At 36.3% G+C, this 7,594-nt stretch overlaps 1 long non-coding RNA gene across 1 annotated transcript; it reads right to left on the reverse strand.

The window, feature by feature from the left end:
• Positions 1–1,902: 1,902 nt before the first annotated feature.
• On the reverse strand, positions 1,903–6,171 carry LOC104092194 (uncharacterized). The gene is made up of 3 exons (XR_001968460.3): positions 5,963–6,171; positions 4,748–4,810; positions 1,903–2,178 (listed from the first exon to the last, which is right to left on the reverse strand). It is a non-coding gene; the product is annotated as an uncharacterized lncRNA (long non-coding RNA).
• Between the last annotated feature and the right edge of the window lie 1,423 nt (positions 6,172–7,594).

Consider the following 7,594-nt stretch of genomic DNA (forward strand, 5'->3'; position numbering starts at 1 on the left):
TCCACTCAAAGAGAACGCACCCAAAGTAAAGGGATACGTGTAAAAATATGTAAAACCCTCCTTGGGAAGGGTCACTCGCTCCGATAGATCAGGAGCAACAATATCCAAATCATGGCAGCGGCAGTCTTCCTTCACGACAGGAAGAACGGATGGAAGAAGGATATCTGCCAATAGCCCATGTGCGAGGGAGAGCGAAGGGAATTTATCTTCGAAGTCTTTTGTTGTAACAAGACTTCTCGGAATGATGGAATCCACCATTGGAGGAACAGCATCCTCAGCTTTGTTCTTTCCCTTTGAAGAGCTAACGTTCTTTGAAGAAGAAGCCATTTGGATGAAAGAAAAGCTTTTTTGTTTGAAGGGATTTAAAGAAAGGTTTATTAATAGCAAGAAAGGTTTTAGAAAACTTGGAAAATATAGAGTATAAGGGGAGAAGGTTGAGGCGTATAAGTAAAAGTTTTGGCGGCTAAATTCATGACCATGATTACCTCGATAATCGGTAAAAGCTGGGATGACGCGTGTTTGGGGTATTAAATGCGGAGAGACGTGTGTCTAGTCAACCGTTAGAAGCCTTCAGAGGGGATCATAGTAATTCCCGCCAAAAGAGTGTTTCTACCAACTTCCTGGTGACACAAAGTTATGTCACCGGAAAGCAATGGGACTATCTCTATAGGGTAAAATATGATATGCTACGTGGCCACCAAAAAAAGGGACACGTGAAACCTAAGACGAGCCATAGCCAACACTGAAGGCAACGGTCTCATCTGTTACCGAAAAGAATAACGCTCTTAAGGATGCAATAAATACTCTTCGCCCGGTAGCATTTAATGGAGAATGTTCCACAACGTTAAGTGTGTTGCCCATTACAAGGAATTTGATATTTATGCTCACCATTACATCTTCATCAGTGACCTCATAACTGACATTAAAGAAGGGCACGATCCTAGGACCACCTTTCCTAGACGTAGCTATAAATAGTGAGCTTTATTATCATTGTAAGGATACAAATTTTCTAGCAAACTAATACTACAATCTACTCAAAGCTCTATTCAATTTTATCTTCTTATTTTCTATTCTTGTTCTTATTACTGTTGCGCCCGGAGGCTTCACTATCAGAGTCTTTATTTCTGTCATTTCGTCTTCCTATCAAGGCTAAGTGTTATATATTTCTTCAATTATCTTGTTATTTCAGGATCAAATTAATTCACTTGTCTAAAAACCACGTATAAATTCAACTATACCATTTTACGGGTAAACAAATATAACACTACTTGGTCTATTTCATCGAAATTCTCTTTGTAAATGGTCTTGTAAGAACCAAATTAATTATCATATAAATCAACTTTATTTTACTATAATCTGTAAATAAAATTTCAAACTCACTCGTTATTAAGAGTTGATCCTGTAGCTCATTATTTTGGAGTACCATTTCTCTATATGTCTATCCCGTACACATATAAATTAATTAAAATAATAATAACTCGCTTGAGGAAAAATAACTCAAAGTTTATTTTGTTCCAACAACTTGCGATAATTATATGGAGTCTTTTAAACATAAAAAAAATATTTTTAAAGCTAACAAAATTTTATGGCTGCTACATTCTCTTCCACTTAAAAATATTCGTGAAATCTTATGAACACGTCATCTTTATGTGGTCTCGTCTTCCTATACTTCAAACCTCACGCGCTTCTTCCGAGCCATTTGGATCCAACCAACTCTCATTCCATTAATGCAATATGTGTCTCAAGAATCTAATTCGCAAAACCTTAACGATAGTTCAATATGAAACGAGTGCAACCTTTTCAGGTAAAATTTATATTTATCCCATATGAAAACCATGCTCATCTTATCAAGTCTCTCAAGCTTACCGAAATCTCAAAAGCATCTCTCCTGTAATTGGGACTAATACCATTTTTATACATGTCTTATAGCAGCTAACAACAACATCCAATGGTCACAGTTACATACTATGGAGTTTCAGGCGACTCCAGGTGATCATATACAATGCAACAGTTATAAGACTAGGACTTAAATAACGACCTAGCACAAAGGTGTGAACATATATGTATGAACATTATTACAATCTGTGGCGTCAACACATAGAGTCTAATAGCCACATCTAATTTTCTATAATACTTGCCCCAACTTCTTGCTCATTATAATTTTTTTCCACTTCAACTCTGTCAAAGATGAATGATTAGTTCAATTAAATATTTTTCTTCCAGAAACAGTCCTAATTGTACTCGTTATAAGCAACTTTACACTTAAAATATCTGAAGCAAGGCATCTATATATTTCACATGTAGTAATTACCATGGACAAATGTCACTTTGAAGATTAAAATAATTATAGAAGTACATTAGTCTCCAAGTTATCATTTTAAAAAATATGCACCAATATACAATTTCCTTTCCAAAAAAGAGAAAACCAGTGACTACATCGTCTACTCAATAAAGTCTTGCAACTAATTTCACATCAGAAAAAATTCACGTGTCTTATAGCTGGTCAGTGTTTGGTGCAACTTAATTCGTAATCATGAAATCTCTATACAAAAATTCCTCTAGCCCATTTCCAATATAAATTTAATGTAATGATGCTATAGCACCACACTTTGGTCCAACCTATAGCACAACTGAGCGATCCTTTAACCATGCAGTTATTATCGACTTAATCTAATTAACTTTCCCTGTCACGTTAACGGGTTGTCCCCTGTAATGGATGCACATGAGTTATCCATCTTGGCTACGTTTGTGGTCATCTACATGACAAGAAGTTTCTGCCTCTTCAACTCTTGTGGCATGGACATCGTCACCTTCCTTCCCAGAGATAGATTTGTTCAATCGTCACAAGATTTCAAAGATATTTGTAAATGTTCTTACACGTGGACATTAATAACTTTCTATCATTTTCTTCCTCCACTGGACATGATCCTCCTTATTGGACCAATACCATAAAGGGATCTTACTAGGTTGAGAACTTTCCTTTAAAGGAGCAAGTAAGTTATCGGTATTCACATATACCTCGTAGGAACGAAATTGACTTCGCAAAGTCATAACTCTATAGTTTGAGTTCTTGTTCATACTCCATATATATTTTCTCTAATATCGTTACTTGAATCGAAAAATGGTTTTCTTAAAACTTCATTTGTCATTCATGTTGATCATCAAAATATCTTATCAATATTTGCGACTATCTTTCCAGCCCATGCTGTACTAGATACAATTATCAAATATAACTATTTGCACTGAATACTGTATTGGATAACATTCGTGCCAACTTATTTCAAGTACTCGAACTCTCTTGATAGTCCATCTTTTTACCACGGTATGTTTCAGTCTCACAGCTTAACGTCATACTCAATCTATAACTTTTAACAATCCGCGCACAATCGTAAAGCATACAAACGTAAAATCTCATACGTTATGCAGAATGCATATCAATACAAAAATCATAGTGCGGGATCCCTCGAATTCCCACACATTTTACCCAGACTGTAATCAATAAATATGTATTGGTGTGCCGAGTCTCATACTCAACCTCTTATTATGTTGGTTCATTAAGCATTAAGCCTTATTCTCTCGCAATAGCAGAAATTCATACACAGACTATCACCATTAACAAGTTTTACATCATGCAGTGCCACTATCACACTTATACTGAGTGCACTTGGATTATGCATGCTTACGTTATAGTTACACTTTACCACCACACAATCACTAATAATAGCTATTCACTTCAAGAAGCATTAAGCTGAGAACCGTACAAGCTCTTTCCTCAAAATTCTTTCACCACCAAACCGAATATCCTAGACGTGGCTAAACTATTATACTTCTTACTTTCCCGCTTAATTCTTTCCTTTTCCTGATCACACTCATAATATAGAGTTTTATCCACAATCCATGATATTAAATTTGCGTTTAGGCAAAACTCATATCTTTAGGTCACTTTGCCATCCACACGGATTCTCAACGTTCAAAAATATGACTAAACCCAATCTTCTTAAGAAAAGCAATTCGGCAAGAATTTCATTGAAAATAAAGTTATCCCAAAATTTATAACTTGTCGGACTCAACTACAATTAATATACACAGCATCCCACATACTCAAGGCCACTCTTAGCTTCGCATATATAATTCAAACTTCCAAGTCAATTGTATCGTCTAGAGGAGGATACGCGTGCCCTAGCCGTGGCGAAAGAAACATCCCATGTTTAAACTCAATTCAACTTAACACACGAATAAGGAATGAAAGAATGGAAAATACCCTGGATATTCAGTAGCCTCAAGGTTATAAGTATGGACGTGTACATACCCATAAACAAAGACTCTATCAAATATTGCTCCATGACCCGGGACTTAAAGCCTAAGTTCTGATACCAATTTTGTCACATCCTAAAATACCCCCTAGATGTGACTGACACCCAACTAACACTACCTGCCCGGCGAACCAGCTTATACCATACACTTAGCATTTATTCAAAACTCAACCTCTTATAAATGCAAGTTCCTAACATTTCAATAATTAAATGTGAATGATGAATAATCCAAATTGTTTCATAAATATTTATGTATAATAATAACCAAAATGGAGGAATAACACTTTAGCCCAAATACCACTCTAGACCATGGAGCATCTAAGAGAATTATAAAAGACTCAAGATCGGGTGAGTAAACCCCAAAATAAAAGACATTATATAAATAAATAATAAAGACTCTTTTGGTAGCCTCCACGAACAATGTTGTGGCTCACCTCAATAATTAGATGAACTCTAGCGAACTCGTCAGCTACTAGCTATGTCGTCACGAATAGTATCTGCATCGACATGCAGGTAAGGAGTGAGTTATACTTGAATATAACCCAGTAAGATCCTCGATCCACCACTTTAAATACCGCTAAAACAAGTGTCAGAAAATACAAACACACCAAATCGAACATGATATATAATACATACGACAATTATACAACAATGCAATAATATGTATCAATAGAGTTAACAAATATTAACCAATATGAATACACATATCTCAACACAATACACACCAAGGACTTCTCATAAATGGCGGTGAAGCAAATTAACTAACACTCCGACGAGTCCATGACGGCACCACAATGCCTCAAATATATGACGGAGCATACACAATACCCACTGAAGCATACACAATGCCACAATAATATCAAGAAGCATACACAATGCTCCAACATAATCACACACAGTCGTATCAAACCATCAAATCCAACATCATGGCTCACAGCCGTATCAAACTATCAAACCATCAAATCTAACATCATGGCTCACAACCGTAACACACCATCAAACCCAATGCCATGGCTCACAGCCGTATCACACCATTAAATAATTTATACAATAATTTTTAGTATTTTTCATAAAATAATATATTTGCGGCTAGTCAAAGAATACCGATTCTACCAAGCACACACTTATCCCAACACATGGACCAGGAAGACGAAACACATTTTCACAATGGATTTTGAAAAAGCAAGCATCAAAATATAGAGTCTCACTTATCTCTCAAATAACAAGTCCTCCAACCTTGCGACGTTAAAAAACCAACCAAACTGTCTCCAAGGACCTCAATCTATAAAAATATTGCTTAACGATGTCAATTACGCTAGTCGGAGTTATTTCATAATTTGTGGAATGTCAAATAAAAGTCAATTCCCTTTAATATGGTCAAATCCCCGCGTGTTCGAGTTACCCATAGTTGAAGAATCCAAATCTATTTTCAAGTTTCAATTTTTATGTAATTGATGGGTCAGCTCTCAATTCTGCTATACTTTAAGCTTAGAGCTAAGTCTCAATATTCTATACCTTAATATATGAGTTTAAAGGTAATTTCACATATTTCAATATCAGAAATTACACCCAATATCCAATAAACAATTCATGTTTAATAGTATTCATGTTCTAAAGTAATAATTATAACATAAAAAGTACTCAAATACCTTATGACATGCCGACTGCACAACTGAAATAGGAGTTTTTCAGTTCCTTTTCATTGATCACTGACGCAACATAGATTGGTCCTTATTACCCCAAATTCTACTTAGTTGATGATGATACCAAGTGTTATACAAGTAGCATCTATAGTCTTTTTTCCATTTCAGTTTCTCCGTCTAATGATTTTCGATAATTCCCTTTTTGTGTGGTTTTAGTTTCGTAGGAACCAAGACCTTATTTACTCTTCTTCTATGTCCAGGTCCTTATAATACGTGGGCCAGCAAGAATAACATGGATTAGCCTAATACTTCATCCTTATATATTATCCTGTGATGACCCGATAGGTCATCTTGAGATTTAGTCTTTATTTTTGTATTTCGAGACCTCGATTAGCTCCGTTTAATATTTCTCAATTTGCGTGCGCAGTCCGCATCCTAATCCGGAAAATCTTTATGTGAAAATTGAAGAAATGTGAAATTTTGCCTTAAAAATGACTAGAGTTGACTACGGTCAACATTCTGTACAAACTGACCCGAATAAATATTTTAACGGTCCCGGTAGGTCCGTATCGTGATTTGGAACTTGGGCGTATGCCCGGAATTTAATTCGAAAGTCCCTAACTTATTTTGACTCATTTTGCCGAAATCTAGCATTTTTGAAAGTTGGAAATTTCTATGTTTGATCGTAAGTTGACTTCTTAGCTAACGGGTTCGGATTTTGATGTTAAAACTTGAAATAGTTCTGTATTGCTATTTGATACTTGTTTGCAAAATTTGGTTCAATTCGAAAATTTATTTGACATGATTCGGACGCTTAAACGTGATTCTAGTGTTATTGAATTTCACTTTGAAAGTTCATTCGTTTTGAGGATTGATTCGTAGATTTAGATGTTATTTTGGTGATTTGATTGTGCGAGCAAGTTCGTATGATGTTATTACAATTGTGTCCATGTTTCGTTTAGAGACCGAGGGGCTCGGGTAAATTTTGAATAGGCAACGACTTGATTTTTGGACTTTGGAGATAATTGATGCCTTCTCTGTTGCTGGTGTGATCTGCAGATCTCACATTTGCAAAGTCTGGCTCGCAATTGCGAGCCTAGCTTTCGCGAACAAGTGTTCGCATTTGCGAGCATGGGCTGGACTGGGTGGCCTCGCATTTGCGAGGATAATGTTCGCAATTGCGAAAGAACAGTAGCCGCTTTTGCGAAGACAGAGTCGCATTTGCGACTCAGTGTGTTTTTGGGTTACCTTCGCATTTGTGAAGGATTGGTCCGCATTTGCGATGGCTGGGAGTTCGCATTTGCGAACCAAATGTCGCATTTTTGACTTCTATAGCTCTGAGATAGGGTTAGCATTTGAGGTAAGTGTTGGGTCTAACCTTGATTCGAGAGAATTAGGAACCCTTGAACTACATGTTGTGTGAGTTACGTGTGAAATGGCGTATATGCGACGTGACAAGTGTATATGTGCCGTTACATTACTTGTTTCCCCGTCTTTGTTGCTTCATAGTATATCTTGTTTCATGCCTTAATTGCCACAAGCTTATTTGACTTTCATGCCATCTTCGCTACCTGCCATTTAGTATTCCTTATATTAGATTGTCCATTCCTTCCATAGTTTCATGCATATTTGCTACTT

Source organism: Nicotiana tomentosiformis, chromosome 8, assembly GCF_000390325.3.
Source record: "Nicotiana tomentosiformis chromosome 8, ASM39032v3, whole genome shotgun sequence".
Taxonomy (NCBI): Eukaryota; Viridiplantae; Streptophyta; class Magnoliopsida; order Solanales; family Solanaceae; genus Nicotiana; species Nicotiana tomentosiformis.